At 36.1% G+C, this 19417-nt stretch overlaps 1 long non-coding RNA gene across 2 annotated transcripts in view; it reads right to left on the minus strand.

The window, feature by feature from the left end:
• The window catches only part of LOC124080749 (uncharacterized), a 52135-nt gene extending 37242 nt beyond the window's left edge, over positions 1-14893 (minus strand). Inside the window, exons 1-4 of one of the 2 annotated variants that reach the window (XR_006847818.2) lie at positions 14804-14893; positions 12332-12370; positions 11341-11434; positions 9007-9114 (exon numbers count right to left, since the gene is read on the minus strand). This is a non-coding gene — a long non-coding RNA (uncharacterized LOC124080749). Of the gene's footprint in view, positions 1-9006; positions 9115-11340; positions 11435-12331; positions 12371-14803 lie in introns of those variants that run through there. The other variant, XR_006847827.2, reaches the window with a different exon arrangement.
• Positions 14894-19417: the final 4524 nt, after the last annotated feature.

The following is a 19417-nucleotide window of genomic DNA, read 5'->3' on the forward strand; positions in this document are numbered from 1 at the left end:
TCCATAGGTGGCATTTCATTCCTTGGGGCCTGAGGTAAGGTAGAACATCATGGCCAAAGTGTGTGGCAAAAGAAAGCAGTTGGGGACATGGCACCCAGGAAGGAGAGAAGAGAAGGGAAGGGAAGGGAAGGGAAGGGAAGGGAAGGGAAGGGAAGGGAAGGGAAGGGAAGGGAAGGGAGGGGAAGGGAGGGGAAGGGAGGGGAGGGGAGGGGGGGGAGGGAAGAGGGAAGCAAGAAGAGAGAAGAGAGAAGAGGAAGGGAGGGGTAGGGAGGAGTGGGGAGGGGAGGGAAGGAACAGAGGGAGAGAGAGGGGGAATTTGGCTCAACAGGAACAAAATATATATCCCAAAGTCACACCCTCAGGAACCCTCCTTCCCCAGCCATACCCTACATGCCTACAGTTACCACTCAGTTAATCCCTATCAGGGGATCAGTGCACTGCTTAGGTTAAGACTCAATCATTTCACCTCTAAACTTTCTTGCATTGTCTCTCATTTGATCTTTTGGGGAATATCTAATATCTAAACCATGTAAAGATCTCTAAACATAGCCTCTATTTAACTGACAAGGGTTTCTTTTAATTTTTTTAAATATAAGAGAGGCCTCATTTACTGTGTACTCTCAGCTTTGGGCAGCAATTATAAAGCACTTCCCACCCTTCTTGATGGGAAAGAAGGGAAGGAAAGAATCAGAGCTCAAAGAATTTCCTAAACACCAAATCCTTTCTAATTTCACCCTTCCCATTTTTATACACTCAAAATAATCAAAAGATATATGAGTCATAAAGCCAGTTTTTTGCCATTTCCATTGAAAATACCTTTAATCATGTGGTACCTGAGTCAAAATTTCTAATTTAATATCTTGTTACACAGTTAAAATGAGAAAAAAATTCAGCAGGTGCTCCATAAACATTTGCTGGATGAATGTGACATAATTATTGGATTTATTTAGCACTTCTCTCACCTGAAACAAAACAGAGGGCTCTTAGAAATAAGTTTCATTCCTGTTCACTCCACTCTAAGATAACTCATGCATACAACACACACAGTAGGCACTCAGATTGTGAATTGTTGGACTGAGCTGCACAGAAATATTCTTGTTCAACCAAAGTTCAAGCAGCATATAATGAATTAGCTGGCATAGAGTAATCATGTGTTATTGAAATTGATAATAACTTACTTATTATCTGCAATGGTTTTCTGAAAAATATTTCTCTTTTCATTAAAGATTTCATTTTCAGCGTTTGCTTGTCAGTAAAATTCTCACATCATTAATGTAACTTCTCATCATAGGCAGAGTTGAATATTCATGCCTAGCTGAAATCACTGTGATTCTGGCCTGTTGCTTTTCTTTCCCCTCAGATAGTTAACCCATCATTTATATGGAAAATCTATTATAATTTTCCATTTATATACTCTTTCTCAGTCTGTTCTTTTATGTGAACTGCAAATTTGGTAACAATTATATTGGGTGATTATGGAGGGTAAGAACACAAAAATTAGACACATAAGTAAAAATCTTATGGTTGTTCCACACTTTGAGGCAGTTACCATTTTTCTTACTTATGCCATATATTCCCAGTAATGTACAGAATCCTTCTTTTAAGTATTTTTCTAAAGTTTTACTATCATTTTAATGAAGAATCTTGAAGAGCACAGCAAATCATTCATGTGAGTACTTTCTATGCATAAACAGGACAAACTACTGTGATGTCATGGCACAAAAAATAATTTTACTGTTCTACCTTATAGTAGGCTTGCATTTTAATTTTGATTAAATTATTTAGTAATAAATAGACCAGTAATTGTACTCTAACATCTTTTGTAGAAGTAATGAAATCTTTGCAATATGAGATATCATGAGAGCTCTCTGCTATTAATAAACTTTACTGAGCAAGGAGACTGCTGAGGTTGGTTTGAGAATTATTGGATCTGCAGATTAGTTAAATGAATGAGTTGAGTTCTACTATATCAAAAATATTTTCCATAATAATTTATATGCTAAGCAATTCATAAGGATTCTGGCCAGGAGCACAAGAAGCCTCCATTTATTCATGCTGATAACTCAGAACTTACAAGTTCCTTTACCAGGCAACTTACAAAAACAAGTCCAAATTATTGTTGATGTTTAATATTAATTAGGCTCTCTTTTGCCCTATGACTTCCCCCAAGTAACTCTCTGATAGTAAATCAACCACTAAATGACTGGTGTGGCCTGGAACACTACATGTGCCATCAAAGAGTAATGCAAGCACATTCAGGCTCAAGCCATAAACTGACATCCACACAGCATCCACTTTAGATGCTTTTATTTTTACCATATGCATCTTTGTTCAGCAACATGCCCTCTACACAGGGACAGTCTTGTAGCCTATCTTCTTATTTCCCTAGAACCTCTCTTAACCTCACTCCCTGACAGGTCTGGTAGTCTCTGAAACACATTTGCTTTCCCCCTACCCATAATGAACCTTTCCCTCCTTCTACTCAGTTTGAAAATAGTTACCAATATTTCATTGAGCTTAGAAAGTTGAGTTTAATTTGTCCTCAGTCTTATACTTTTTCTTCTAAAGGACATGATGGTTAAGCTGCTTTCAATAATCAGATTTTATAAAGGCACAGTGACAAGTCTAATTCAATTAGACATTGAGAATGCCTAGGGGCCTCAGTTCTCTTGTGAGTTATGAAGCAAAAAGAATCTTTATCTCTTCTTTCCATTTGTGGTCCATTATCTAAGGCCTCTTATTGTCCGAGTTCAAAATGAACCTGTCCTTAGAAGACAGATGCATATATGCAAGGACACAGAAAGTGGGCAGGGCCCAAAATACACCATTAGTCCTGCATTGTTCCACCATGATACAGGTTAAGGAAAATGTAATCCCCTACCTCAAAAAAAAAAGTACTTAAAGACTAGCCTTATTACTGTTATTTATCTACAGTGAGATAAAACCATAGACAAAGAGAATTTTAGAATCTTATAGCTGAAAGAGGCTTGACTGAACAACCAGTCTACAGCTGATCATCAGCAAATACTCTTCAAATGTCTTGCAGATGAGGAAATGAATTCCTTGCTTATAGATTAGAGACTTGAGAGACAGTCATCATTGGTAAAGAACTGTATTCACCACTCACTGTTTGAAGTGTTGATAATAGCATGACTATGGGATCCAGAATACTACCAAAGAGCTAATAAAGTAGTTAACAAAGACCAAACAGCTTAGTGACTTGCCTGTACCTGGTCTAGGTTAAAAGCAGAAATTATAACCATGGTAGAAAAATGACCAAGTATGAACTTCAAATTTCATCTCCAAATCAATTCAATCTCAGAAAACATAACAATCTTAGCTGTAATGTGATGGGTTAACATCCTACACTTTCAGGGGGAAAAAAAAAGTAAGAGGCCAAAATAACAGTGATTTGAGCTAGGCATGAATATTCAATTCTGCCTATGATGAGAAGTTACATTAATGATGTGAGGATTTAACTGACAAGCAAATGCTGAAAATGAAATCCTTAATGGAAAGAGAAATATTTTTCAGAAACCCATTGCAGATAATAAGTAAATTATTACCAACTTCAATAAAATATGATGATGAACACACAAACCTTTAATGTCTAACATTAACCATAGCTGCACAACGGAGGTTTCAGAAAGATAAGCATCTTTTCATGTTGCTCCTATTTATTTTTAAAGTATCCTCGTCTCCTTGAGATTTCTTTCAGCTACTAATAAAAGAGAAGCTGTTAGAGGGTTTTAGAGATATTCTTTACTTTTAAAGAAAATAGGAAAAGTAGAGGCATTCTCTTCTTCACCCCTATTAAATATGATATTTTTAAGCAGTATGTGATTATTTTTTTCTTGGACATGTCAATAAACACATACTCATAATTTGTAGAACAACTAATGAAGAATATTTAGACCTCCATCACATTAGGCATGCAATAGAATTTATTTTATCATATTTTAAATGCAAAAATGTCCAATTAAATTCAGTTAGTAGATGTTATATTGTTATTTGGGGGTGGGGGGGAGCAGGTGGACAAAAAAGAAGAAACAAACTTCGAAAGAACTTGTTAATAGCTTCAGATCACAGAACAAAATTTATTTGGAATCCACAGTGGGACAGCCTTCTTGGAGGTACACTCAAGCAGAGGACTATTTCGAAGTCAACAATCAGTATGACTTCAGAGAGAATGTATTCCTTTCTTCTTTGATTCCTGTTCTCCTGTCAGTCTCATACTGGGATGAAAAATTGTTTAGCCCATCAGGATCAAAGTCCAAAGATCCTTACTGAAGCACAATGGAAAAGTCAATTGGCAACTAAGAAAAAATCCTGATTCCCAATATGTTCAATAACTAATATAAAATGAAAAAAAGGAGAGAGAGAGAGAGAGAGAGAGAAGAAGAAGAAGAAGAAGAAGAAGAAGAAGAAGAAGAAGAAGAAGAAGAAGAAGAAGAAAAAGTAAAAGAAGTTGTAAGTTGTTGGCCCAAAGAGATGGAACATTGGGACCCTAAGAGAATTCTCAAGAGATTCCAGTTTCCACACCTCTGAAGTTCTACAGACCTCCAAGCAGACAGTATTATTCCCTCCACATACTGATCTAACATGATATGACCTCAGTAGAAACCAAGGCAACTCACCACTAAACAAGGGTAATGACCTTCCTGATGTTTCCTCCTGGAAATAAAGACCTGGGGAAATGGGGGGGGGAGGGGCAAAAAATACTAGAAAAATAATTTCTTATCTTTCATTGAATTAACATTATGCTAATACCATCTTTCAATTTCAAGACAAGAATGACACAAAAATACATTGTTTCTGCACTGAATATCATAGTATTATTTTAGCATATAAGGAGTCCTAAGGTTTTTAAAAGCCCTGTAATAGTATTCACACTCCCTGTTCACAACCCGTCATATTAACCCAGTGCAGTGGTCCAAGCCAGAGGCCTACTTTGTCTCTTCATCATTCTCCATGCCTGTCCCCCACGAATCCTCTCCACTGTTCTGCACTATCAGAACTCCTGACTTCTCAATAAAATCCCTTTTTCCCACTTTTCTTGGATCACTTCCCTGGACAGACGCCCTTCCCCTTGAACTTCACTCTCACCTCCCTATTCTTGGACACCAATATTGTTCCAGACATGGCCACACTGCCCAGGCCCCTGATCCACCAGAAGAAATCAGCCAGAACCCAGATTTCCAGACTACTAATCACACATCAATCTGCATTAGATTCACTGACTCACTGTCTCTTCAGTAAATGCTCTTATTTAACTTATTGAAAAGGATACTCATGATGGCAAGGCCCCAGAGTGGGAGGGGTACAGAAGAGGCAGAGTTTAACAACTTTATTTCCTTATATTTGATATTTCAATTAACCTAATACAGTACTAAACTTATTTTAGTTTTTAATTAAAAACTATATAATCATTCACCATTTCATGGTTATCTGAGATTTTACACTGACTATAATGATTGCAAAGAGTTAATAAGCAACAAATGTCCTTGCATAATAGAAATCAGTTTTCTAAATAGGCATAAAATGAGAAGAGAGGCCATGTGCATTAGACTCTGTAGTGATATAAATACATTCTTGATTTTGGAGGAAATGGCATTTTGAAACAATGGCTCTTTATTTCACTTTGGATGCTCTGATATTTCATATAGATTTGATCCCCTCCCCCCAAAAAATGAAGACTTAAAACTATAAATTAAATTATTAAAAAACACAACTAATCCCAAAATTATCTATAGCATACAGACCTGGCTGACTTGCTATGTATATCTTCTTATATTACTAGGGTGTTACACAAATGGATTTGGGGACCTGGAACTTTGAAATTAAAATATATTTAAATATATTTTACTTATTCTGTAAGTAAATATATAATTGATGGGAGGTCCTCTTATTTATTATAGTTTCTAATGTACTTAGAGGGATAAATGAATGAATAGCTTTTCCTTAAATTATAAAAAATAAGAATCTTTAATTTATTAATTAAAAAAAATGAAAGATTACTTCAGAGAACTTAGTAGGAGATTTTTTGCTCCATGCCATTAGAATTAATACTCTGCTTATTTTGGTGACAAGAGTGCAGGAGAATAAGCAGAGAGCAACAAAACTCAAGGGAGCCCATTAAACCACAAGAAAGAGGATATTTTGAATAACCTAAGTTCAAAGTGATTTAAAGTGAATATTCCCAGGTAACACAAGTTAGCAGAAGTTGCTCCAAGGACTAGTAAATATAAATACTTAGACACCAATTTCTTCAATTTGTGTTTATAGTATAAATAAAGATTCAAATAACTGCCTCATGTATTGATGTATTTTTCTATGAGTGGAATACTTGAGAATTAGAATTTTCTTTTTCTATAGAAACAACTTTATATTAGAGACACAATAAATTAATTTTCAGAGTTTCTCTTAATGTGGGGTGTTTGTTATTATTTTATAACAAGTTTACTTATTATATTACTGTATTATGAATGCTTAGTTACCATTTGATAGGAAACAGTTACTTTTCTGATCAGTTACAATCTCTCTCCCACCCACTCCTTGCTACCAGTGTTTAGTCTTTTTATTTCCATCCAGAGAACAAAAAATTGAGGTCCCATGAATATATTTTTATTTTAGTTTCATGACTTTTTATGTATATGATGCTTCCTGCCAAATAGTTGGGTCATTAGAATTATAGATCTGGCCTGTAACACTGTGTGTTGTCCTTTAGTTGACCGTCTGCACCAATGAAAGGCACCCTTGTTAAGACGTGCCCCTTGGGTCCTGTGGTTGACGTTTGACTCCAGAGGATTTCCAAGGGTGAAGCTGTTATACTGCTCCAGCTACTGTATTCACCCTATTGAGTCATATTTTGGCCAAAAGCCTAATAGAAGGCACAGTCAATACTGAATTCAGATGAATTTATTTTTCAATATTTTTTAAAAGACACTTTTATAACAAGGACCCAGTGGCAATTAATAGCAATGTAATTGACAGTTATACTATCAAATAACATAGCACGTGTCATCTGTTTCAAATAATGGATTAAAAGCAAAATTATTCTTATGTAAAGTGAATTTCTTTTGACCTTTCATTGATTTTAACCTAAATTCATATACATATTCTGTTGGCAAAAATTTGGCCTCTGTATGTAATGGTAGTTATAACTAAGACTATGGTGACTCATAAAATCAAACATTTAAAAGAAAAATAATGTTCTTCTGAGAAAACATAACCAAGTCTTCAAAATATTCAAAATTATAATAATGTAACAAACAAAAACTTTTTTTTTTTTTTAGGACCAGGGATTGAACTCAGGGGCACTCGACCACTGAGCCACATTCCTAGCCCTATTTTGTAGTTTATTTTAGAGACAGAGTCTCACTGAGTTGTTTAGTGCCTTTCAGTTGCTGAGGCTGGCTTTGAACTCATAATTCTCCTGTCTCAGCCTCCCAATCTGCTAGGATTACAGGCATGTGCCACTACACCCCGCTAAACAAAAACATTTTAAAGCAAAAATAAATAAAATTGTAGTATCTTGGGCTGGGATCTGGGATTGTGGCTCAGTGGTAGAGTGCTTGCCTAGCACATGTGAGGCATTGGGTTTGATCCTCAGCAGCATATAAAAATGAAATAAAGATATTGTGTCCACCTACAACTAAACAATAAATATTTTAAAAAATTGTAGTATATAAAGAGAAACTCTGAAAGTATATCTGTACCTCATATATTGCTCCTTAAAAAGAAAGCAAGTTCTAATTGTCAAATGTTCCACAAATCTCAAAATAACTTCACACTTCAGGCAACTATTTAAATTTTTATTTGCACTTGAACACAAATTGAAGAAACTGGTCTCTAAACTTTTGCATTTAATAGTCTTTGTAGTAACAGCAGCTAATTTGCTGTGTTAACTTGGAATTCACTTTAACTCTCTGGTTTGCTTCCTCATTTATGAAATTGGAAGGAAGAAGAGACATACTTCAGTGTTTTTCACTTCAAGTTTCCTTGAGATGCTTAGAGACAGAAAAAAAAAAAAGAATTTAATTTTGTTTTCCCTTATGTATTAAGGTCCCACACAGGGACATCATGACAGAAGGCTTGGAGGGACTTTAGCTGAGTCCCAAAACATCATCTCAAATATACACATGACCTAAATAAAAGTAGTGTGCAGGCTAGAAACACACCTCAAGGTAAATCCCTAGCTACAACATACCTCCATATAGCTTGCTGACCCCAAATCTCTTCCATATAGAAATTCTCAAAGCACAACGGTGATCCACCTATTATTTCATTTATTAAGGTTTTTCATTTGCTTTTGTGCTCAATTTTTTTTAAAAAAATGAGTCATGTAATCAAATGAGCATGGGTTTCATATTTAGGTCAGTTGGAAATCAAATCCCCAATCTGCTCACTATGAAAATCTGGTCAGGTTCTTTAGAGCTTTGTTTTCCCTATTTTAAAATGGATAATACTGATAACACCCACCTCACAAACAAAATACTGCACATAACTCAGGTGGTAAAAAGTGATTGGCTTTCATCAGGTCATGAAATTTCGGAGATCTCCCATTTTGACTGGCATCTCTAAGAATTTTGGTAACTCCTGTGGCTTGTATCACACACCGGCTTCCTGGCCCATTATGGGTCTGTATTTTTCAAATACTACCTCTATTTCACTCCATTTGAAAATCTGTCTCTGTGTTTCACTTTTCATAAGCATTTATAAGTAAACATGATTACACAAGGTTGTTCATGTATTTCTCTCTCTTCCTGGCTTTCTCTCCACCTCTTTCTGTGTCTTTCTATGCCTCTCCCCAGGACTGGTCTGGGAGCTCTAAATCCTTCTCCCTCTATTATGAAGAACAATTTCTCTTGATATAAAACCTGGGTCATAGCCATCCTTCAGATACTGATGGTAGGGAGTTCACTTTCTAATCCACACACTGTTCATGTAGTATTTTCAAAAGCTATAGAAAACATAATTCTAGACATTTCTAGGCATTTTTTATTATCTCCCCAAAATCTCTTCCATCAATCCCTCATTATTGAGTAGGCATAAGTTTTTGATAAATCTTCTTACTCGAAGTGTGGTTCATGGGACAGCAACTGTTAACATCACCTGGAAATTTATTAAAAAAAAACAAAATCTCAGATCCTGTTCCAGGCTAATGAGTTGGAGCCATTGGCAATCCCATTTCTTTTGACACATGATATTTAAGTCTTTTCAAAACTCAAACCTAAGCAGATCAGACCCATAAATTTCTAGTCTCAAGAATCAGTTTAGGATGTAACAAATCATAAGATTATCAATCAGTGATTCTTAGGATTCCCGTGGTTTGTGTTTACCAGCAGAGGCCCTTCCCCCACCCCCCCCCCACACACACACCATTCCTCAAATATGTTTAAGAATCATGGAATTCTGGTTATTCTATAAAGTCATCCTGTAATGATCAAAGAATAAGCTTGAGGACAAATCTACAGGCCAAATATCTGTATTGTTTTATCTGAAATGCTTGGGACCTGAAGAGTTTCAGAGTTTGGATTTTTTTTTTTTCAGATTTTGCAATATTTGCATGGACTTCAGCCACTGAACATCCCTGATCTGAAATCCAAAATGCTCCAAAATCCCAAATTTTTGAATGCTGACAACAATAATAAAAAACTGAACAAGTTGCTGTTAAGATTTTCAAATTAGGGGAAGCTCAGACTATATAAAGTAGGTTCAGTGAGCCTCAGAGGTATGAAACTAGAACAGTGATACACTGTTCTCCAAAGCTCATCCTTCTTTTTCAACAACATAAGCAAACAAATTTCATTCATTTTTTTAGTGGAGAAAACATTAGCCTACAGACCAAACCTAACTCATAGTAGTCAAGTTAAAGAACACTTTTTACATTTTAAAAAAGGTAAAGGAAGACATGACAGGATTCTGGGAAGACAATAGAGTAGAAAAAAATTGGACATCTTTCTCTCTATCTAGAAAAAAGTGCACTGGCAGAATCCATCCAATTAGATAGTTGTAGAACTCTGGAATTTATTGAAGGCTTGAAACTTCCAGGAGAAGGCTTGAAAGATAAATCATGGTTAAATGTGGTCAATTTCAGCTCTTAGTACAGTAGCAGCTACCTATTACCCAACCCTAATCCCACAGCAGGCAGCAGAGTACCTGAAGCAACCTGTACATGCCATGCAGGAGCCAGAGTGAACAAAAATCATACTGTCCTCCAAACATGAGAAATCTGTGCTCTGATCACTGATTGATTCTCTTATCACAGAGGTACAAAGAAAGAGGCAGGTAGCTATTATTACACCTCCCCTAGTCTCTGCAAGATCTTTCTCTAGCTTATGTGACCTCCAGGAAATTTAAGGGTCCAGCCTCCTTTCCTCCGTTTTTTCATTCCTTCCCACTTGAGAACCAGACATTAAGGACTTGGACATTCAAAATCACTGAAACACAGGGAAAACTAGAAAGTGATCATGCATACCCAGGAAAAGTTGAACACTCGGAAAAGACCTGAGGAGGCCTTACATTTATATCTCAGGCTGATTCCTGAAAACGAGCTATTCTCTAAGAATTGAACAAAAATAATGAATGAAATTGATAATGATAAACATCATAATCCAGGGAAAGGGAAAATCTGATTTATAGTTACCACATTATTAGATTCAAATGTCCATTTTTTTAAAATCACAAATGCATACAAAGAAATAGTCAAGTACGGCTCTTTCAAAGGAAAATATAAATCAACAGAAAATATCCCAGAAAAAGACTTTATGGCAGATCTCCTAGAATAAGACTTTTAATGCTGTCTTAATAATGCTCAGAAGATATGAAAAAGTCAAGAGAGTGAATAGGAATAAATAGAAAAATCAATATAGAGATAGAAAACCTAAAAAATACTCTAAAAGAAATGTGGAACTGATAAGTACAATAACTGAAATGAAAATTCCACTAGAGGGATTGAAAAACAAATTTGAGTCAGTAGAAGAATCGGTGAACATAAAGATAGAACAATAAGAATTATCAAGCCTAAAAAATAGAAAGAAAAAAGGTTGAAGAAAAGTGAGAGCCTAAGGAACTTGCAAATATTGAGTGGACTAACTTATAAAGTGAAAATACAAAAAGAAGAGATAGAGAAAAGGACAGGAAAATATTTGGAAACTAATGACTGAAAACTTCATTAATTTGATGAAAGACATGAAGATGAATATAAACATCCATGAAACTCAACCAACTCTTAATAAAATAAACTTAAATAGACATGCAACAAGAAACATTGTAATCAAATTTTCAAAAGACAAGAACAAAGATAGAATATTTAAAGCAGCTAGACAAGAGTCTTACCATATGCATGGGATCCTCAATAGAATGGTCACTCAATTTCTTGTCAGAAATTTCTCATCAGAAATCAGATGGCATGAGCAAACATTTCAAAGTTCTAAAAGACAAGGGGGGGAAAAGCTTTCAATCAAAAATCCTATGACAAACTATCCTTCAGAGGTGATAAAGAAATTTAGACATTCCCAGCTAAAGAAAAGCTGAAGGAGTTTATTACTGCTAGATCTACTCAACAAGAAATACTTATGAAATTCCTGTAGAGTGAAAAGATTTTAAAAGTTAGTACAAAGCTACAGTCATCGAAACAGTATGGTACTGATATAAAGACAGACATATAGACCAATGGAATTGAACAAAGAGCCTAGAATTAAAATTTCACATGTAGAATCAAATGTATTTTGACAAGAATGCCAAGAGGAAGGAACAGTTTGCAATAAAATGTGCGGGGAGAATTGGATATCTATATGCAAAAGAATGAAGTTGGACCCTTATCTATTGCCAAATTCACTTTTGCTTAACTAACCAAACTAATTCAAAATGCATCAAAGAACTGAATGTAAGATCTAGAGCCAAAACCTCTTAGAAGAAAATAAAAGACAAAAGCTTAACAGCATTGGACTTGGTAGTCATTTTTTTTGGATATGACACCAAAGGCACAGGCAATGTAGGAAGAACAGTCAAATTGGACTCCATGAAAAAGTGAAAAGTTTGTGTGTCAAAAGACAGTATCAGGGCAGGGGATACAGCTCACTTGGTAAAGTGCTTGCCTCACATGCACAAGATCCTGGGTTCAAACCCCAGCACCACCAAACAAACAAACAAACAAAAAGTATCAACCAAGTAAAAGGGTAACCCATTGAATCAAAGAAAATATTTGCAAATTCTACATCTGATCAAATATTAACAGAATATATAAGGAGTATGTAAAGCAAACAAAAAAAAACAACTTAAAAGTGGTCAAAGTACTTAGACATTTCTTCAAATATATATAACTTACCAAAAAGCACATTCCAATCCACACCAGTTGGGATGTCTACTATCAAGAAAGAGGGAGAGAGAAGGAGAAGGAAAGAAAAAAAGAGCAAGTGTGAGAAATTTGAACTCTTATGCATTGTTCTTGGGAACACAATATGGTATGGGAACTATAGAACACAATATGGCAGTTTCTGAGAAAAAAATCAATAATGGAATTACCGTATGACCCAGTAATTCTACTTCTGGGTATATAATAGGAAAAGATCCTAAAAGTAGGGCTTCAAGGTGATATTTGTATACACATATTCATAACAGTATTATTCACAATAGCTAAACCATGGAAGCAACTCACATATCTACTGCCAGATGAATGGATAAGATGGATAAACACACTGAGGTATATATACACAATGGAATATTATTCAAACTTAAAAGGGAAGGAAGTTCTGACTCATAACTAAAAGTTAGATGAGCTTTAAGGACATTATGCTAAGTAAGCCATTCACAAAAAAAATACACTTACATGAGGTACTTAAAATATTCAAAATCATAGAAATACAGAAAATACAGAAAGCAGAATGGTCTTTTTCAAAGTCTAGGGCATGGGGGAAATTGAGAGTTTTGTTTAATAGGTATAGAGTTTCAGTTATGCATGATGAAAAGAGTTACGTAGATGGACATTGGTGGTGGTTGTACAACATTTTGAGTGTATTTAATATTACAAAACTGTACACTTAAAGTTAGTTAAGATGGTAAAAATTTTTATGTGAATTTTACCGCAATTTAAAACTGTGTGGGGGGGGTGGCATAGGAGGACAAGAAGAGGTGGATGAGGAGTAGGAGGGGGAGGTAGAATAGGGGGAGGACTAAGAAGGAGGAGGAGGGGGAAGAGGTAGAAAAGCAAGAGGGGAGGGGGTATGGGTTCAGAAAAGATGGTGGAATGTGATGGACATCATTACCCTAGGTACATGCATGACTGACTGCACATAGGGTGCAACACTCCATCATGTCCAATCAGGTAAATGAAAAATTGTGCTGCATTGTGTACAACAAATCATTCTGCTGTCATATATACCTAATTAAAATAAATAAATAAAATTTAAAAAGAAAGCAATAGAAAAGCAAAGAAATGATTGGCCCACAAAGCCTAAAACATTTACTATCTAGCCCTTTACCAATAAAGTTCACTGGTCTCTAAGCCAATCAAAGCAGATGTGGAGAACGAATCATTCTTTGCTTCTTTGTGCACGCTAGTGTCCTGGCACTTAACAATCAAGATTAGTTCTTATCACCTTTCCCTTGCTAGATCTTCTTTCTCTAAGATTGTGTGATACTACATATAAAACAAATGAATCAGATATGCTAGCATTATTTAAAATTATGCTCATCAGGAGGTTGTGTTGTACTGGGTAAGGGTTAAGAGCACTAGTTCTAAAACTTCATTATGTGGGACTCAATCCTGGTCCACCAGTCACTAACTGTGAGACTGTGGGCAAGTCTCTTTAGGGCTAATCTTCCTTATCTGAGATGGGAATAATATTAACCGTACTTACTTTATTGGGTTGGCATGACAGTTAAAGGTAAAATGCTTCAAAGAGTGCTTAACTTGATAAGGAAAATTAATAAGGATTATCTTATTATATATCTCTTTTAAAATCTTCTAAAATGTCCAATATCAATCAAGATTCATCCTAATGTGTGTGTGTGTGTGTGTGTGTGTGTGTATTTTTTCAAAAGTTCACAACTGTGAGGAATAAAAAGCAGACTGTTCCCAACTACAAACATTCTTTAACTGATCCCTGATCTCATTTGGTGCTTTCAGCACATGGTTCTTGGATAGTAATAGTTTGGGGGTTGTTTGTTGCCCACTAGTTCTCAAAGCATGGGCACAGGAAAAGGAACAAGAAAGAAGGCTGAAAATATACCTGAAGAACTTGCTATTCTGATTTCTCCTTTGTTGGTTTAAATGCTAATCTATCACTTCTGAGAAGAAATATCCCCTAGAGCATTCCTATTGACCTTTCTTAACTTCCTCTCTTTTCTTTCCTTTCGACTTTATTTTTAGAAGGATATCAAACAGGAAATTCCAACTCTACTAAGAAATGGTGAATTTTCTATCTAGAGATCAGAGGGTGTAGCACATTGGGAAATCAATAAAGGAGACAGGACCAAATGAGGGATGGATAAATACTGGTGACAGAAGAGGCCATTTTGTTTCTTTCTTTCCCCTACTAGAGATGAACACAGTAGCTTTGATTAATGCTAAATATACAACTTTTAAGAAACTGAGCCGTTAATTTAAGGAAAAATTCAAATCAAACACTGGCAAGACCTACAGAATAGATTCAGCCACAGGACTGTTCTAATGCCCCAACACCGGATGGAGGAGGGTGTGTAGGGTACTGAGAGACATAACAATGATTTGCCACTTACTGCTAAGTGTTGCCAAATGTGCTTTAAGTACCTCATGTACTGGAAATACACTGCAAATTACCTTCCTTATCTTGTGAATAGGAACTGGAGCTTTTTTCTTTCTTTCCTGTTTGTATTATCGATCACTGCATATTCAAATCCACCTCTTCTGCGCTGAAAGAAATTGATGTAGAGGAAGTACTTTACAATACTTTTTACCTTTTGGATTTGAAAAGTTATGTCATACAGTGTGACCTTTCTTATGAGTTTCTTAGCCTGATTATAATTTCAACTACTTAAGCCAGGACATAGCAAATTTTGTACAGCTACTGACATATTTGCAAATTATTTTAAGATTTTTCAGAGTAATTATAGATCAAAGAATCAACTGGGGACTTAATTCTATGGATCAGTATTACTAAGGCTCTCTAGTATGGTTTCTGCAGTGTAGATCTAGAAGTGGACTTTCAAACTGAAAGATCAATATCTTTGTTGAATTTACATATAACAAGGTACAAAATGTTATGCATTACCAAACTGGCAAGCTCATACAACGAATCCAGAAATTGGTCTGCTGATCATAAAATTCTTTTTCACAAGGAATTTTATGTAATTAGCAAGTGATATAACACTATGAAAGCTTAAAGTTTTACTATTGCAAATCATCAAAAATTAAGGTAGATTTTTAGTTTATTCTCTTTACTATGTTTAACTGGTTGGGGCCAAATACCTGTTTGTAGTAAAAAAAAATTTAAATGGTAAAAATATCTATATGATTCCCTTCTTCCCTCGATACAATCATAGAGAAAACTATTATGATAGTTTATAGCATCCTGTCCAAAATTTTCAGTACAATAGAGGGACATTTATTCTTTATTTGTAAACACAAATGGAAGCATTTTATGTACTATGGTTTTTCTTTTCATGTTTCTGAAATAATTATCCCTGATCCTAGTAGCTATACAATCTTTTTTTAAAAATTTTTTTAGTTGTTGATGGGCTTTTATGTTTATTTATTTATGTGTGGTGCTAAGGATCAACCCCAGTGTCTCACACATGCTAGACAAGCACTCTACTAACCTTTTTAACATACTGACCAAATCCTAAAACTTGTACACCCTAATACAAGCACAAGTGATAGTTATATTCAGTCACATTTCTCAGTGTATCTTCTATATCAATATATGTTAAGTAAAAGAACAGTTGGTCAGATGCAGGAGAAGCACACTCACCATGATTCAATAAAGGCTTATGCAGTGCACCACATTTCACAAAATAATTTAAGCAATATTTCTTATGGAGAATCATTCTTTGGAATCACTTTTCCATAAATCACACTTCAAGAATTGGTGAGCTACAGCATCTAGTTTAGTTATCCTGACAACCCTGTCAGAAAGATTGTGTTATGTCATTTTACACACTAAGGAAGTTGAGACTCAGAAATTTAAGTGACTTTCCTAAAGTCACCAGCTGATAAGTGACAGAATCAGCATCCATCCCCATATATATCCCCTTCTCCCTACACCACACAGAGCTCATCATCCTTTTAGCATCACTAGGCACTAATGATATTAAATAAAGGTTCCATGTCTCTAACTGAAGAGTCTGAATTTAAACATATTTTGACAGTGTGGGACTGTTGTCAGAAGGGCCATATCACACTACATACAAATGTGCAACAGGATTTCAGCCAAGGAAGAAATGATTGTGGTCTGAGAAGTCTAGGAAAGGCTGATCTGTGTGACTTAGAGCATGTTACTTGTGCCTCTTTGCACTTAGTTTACACAATACCTTTTTGGTAGCATTTCTAAGCAGAAAAAATGGAAGGCCAATCGCACAAAACCAGACCTCTAGATTTCATTCCAATTTCCAAATATTTTAAATCACTATCAAGTCTTGTAATTTTTGCTCCTAGGTTAGAAAATCTAAATGATGTTAAAACTAGTCATAGAAACAAATATCATCAGCCTCAAATGATGAGTAACTTAGAAATTGCTGAGTTACAGCATCTAGTTGAATCATCCCAACAACCCTGCCAGGCATGAGGACAGTAAGTGGCATGAAGGAATCATAAGGAAGACTGATTTCACCCTTCTCCCACTGAGTTAAGGCTAAAGGTTGAAAGTGGATATGAGGAGACAGGTAAGTGTTCAGTTGAGAGGGCAATAGAATAAAGGGTATTTTTATTCTCCCACAGTTTCAGTATCAGAATTCACATGTAAGAAAGTTTTATCTAAACATCTGCATCCCCAGGCCTAGAGAAAAACAAAGTCCTCGGACATTTGCTTTAAGCTGAACCCTAAATTGCTCACAACTTGACTTACTTCTTCATAATTCCCAGTTTTCTAAATAATTTTCTTCACAATTCCTGTTCATTGTGTTGGTTATCTATGACTTCTTGGCTTTGACAGACATAATACCATTTCTTGTACTAGAAGGCCTCTTGCTCCCAGTAAGATATGTCTCCTTTTAGCGAATTCCAATAGGAATACTGGACTGATTGCCCACCCACTCTTGCTTCCTCTCCATCTAGGCACCTTAAATGAAGGGGGAAAGTAGTAGCTCATAAAGTTTTGAATTATCAAGTTAATTATCTGATCTTGATATTTCAGTCAAATTCTTATAACACCTGAGAAATATTTTTAAATAGCCACTACCTATTTTGGTGATTGTATTAAGCACCTTTTATGCACCTGATTATATTTTTTTTTCTTTCTGCTTCTCCTCTCTTTCCAACCACTTCTGCGGCAACCAGTTCTAGGTAGGATTCAACCATTTTTGTACAGATCAATCTGATCTGGATCAATCCAAACCTCTGTTAAACAATAAGGTAGGGGAGCTGGTGCTTCGATTCCCCCTCCTCTTTGATGGCTCTGATACATATTTCATATGATTTCTCAGGATTGAAAAACCTCTTGCCCATTGGCATGACTGATTCAATAATCCTTTCATGACAGATTCAATAACCCTTTCTCAAACTTCCTCTCTCCCTTTTCCTCTTTTTCTGGTCTCTAAGATTATGTTCCCAAATAAACTGCTGTCACATAGGGACCTTGGTCTCAAGCTCTGCTTTTTTTTTAGATAGACACAATACCTTTATTTTATTTACTTATTTTTTTATGTGGTGCTGAGGATCGAACCCAATGCCTGACGTATGCAAGGCAAGTGCTCTACCACTGAGCTACAACCCCAGGCCCAGGCTCTACTTTTGAGGGCAACCTGGTGTATTGATCCAGGTCTGGTCAGCAAACAGAAACCACATGAGTAATTTGGATGAAAAAAAAAAGTCATATAAAGAATTATTAACTTATAACAGAGAATTAACTACAAAGAGCAAGAGAAGTTTAAAAAACAAAGGCAGAGCATGTAAAGATGCAGCTATTACATCTAGAGCTAAGATGAACCCAAAGAGGGGTTGAATTTAGAAGGGGGCTTTCCTCCAACGCTGAGTCAGACCTCATCAAAGAGGGTATGACTGTGGGCACCAGGCAGCCGAGAATCTGGCTGGAAACTACCTGTGAGGGGACCCAAAAACCCACCTCTAAAATGTCAGTAAGACTTTGGGAAGCTGCCCACTGGGGCATCTAACAAGACTTGCTGGGAAACCACTAGCTAGGGTATTGCCAAAAATCTCCCAAGAAACTGACCTAGAACACCGGGGAAGCTCTCTGGGGAACCACCCCCACTGTAGGCACCCTTTGCAAATCTTCCTGGAATACAGACTTACTTGGGTGCTGGTGAAATTAGCAGAATAACAAGCATCATGGGTTGCTGGTTCACATCCCGCAGAAGCAAGAAGAAGCAAACACACTGGAAAGACCAAGAGAAACTCCTTTTTCCTGCAGCGCCCTTTCAGCTTAACTTGAGTCAGCTGGCTCAAAAGAAAAATTCCATGGTTGCAACTACAGTAGTACAAAGCAGGGCAACGAAGGGCAGACTGGGAATAGAGAGGCAGCAGGTTGATAACCAGCACTCAAGGCTGAGCAGCATTCTGCCAAAACTGAGCAAAACATGTTATCTCTGCCAAACAGATAGTGGTCAGACAACAGAGATCAACATGGGCAGCAAGATCCCTACTCTAGCATCTGCCCAAATCATGTTCCTACATATGCTAGTTCTTTCTTTTTATCTGCCTGGGTTTCATCTCAAGTATCTACCTTACCTATCAGCTCCTCATATCCATGACTGTGTATGGATATGCTCCTGTGGCTCATCCCTGGCCTGCAAGACCCACATGAGCCATGCCAATTGACTTCTTCACCAGGGAAAGACATTTAACACCTCCCTTCATCTCACACTTTCATTCAGAAGTAGCTATTGCGTATAAGTCACTAACAAAATCCTCTGAGTCCAGAATGAGTTGGTGATCTTATATCAGCTCCATTTTCATTCAATAAAGCCATAATAATAATTGATAATAATAGTAACTTTGGAATGATTACCTGTATTAATCAAAATATTACCAGTCCTTTATTGTTTTAGAGTCAGACTAATCAACACTCAAATTTTGGCTCTGCCATTTTCTAATTGTGTGGGCTTAATAAAAATTTTTCAGACGTTTTCAACCTCATTTTCCTCTGAGTAATGGAGGTAAGGTTTGTTTTATGAAGTTATTTTGAGAATAACAACAGAAAAGAAACTAACACATTTGTTCAGCAAATAAATATTTGTTGAGCACCTACTATGTGCCAGAAAT

The sequence above is a fragment of the Marmota monax genome, unplaced genomic scaffold, assembly GCF_021218885.2.
Source record: "Marmota monax isolate L192 unplaced genomic scaffold, Marmota_monax_Labrador192_F-V1.1 WCK01_AAM20220418_F8-fsc00018, whole genome shotgun sequence".
Classification (NCBI taxonomy): domain Eukaryota; kingdom Metazoa; phylum Chordata; class Mammalia; order Rodentia; family Sciuridae; genus Marmota; species Marmota monax.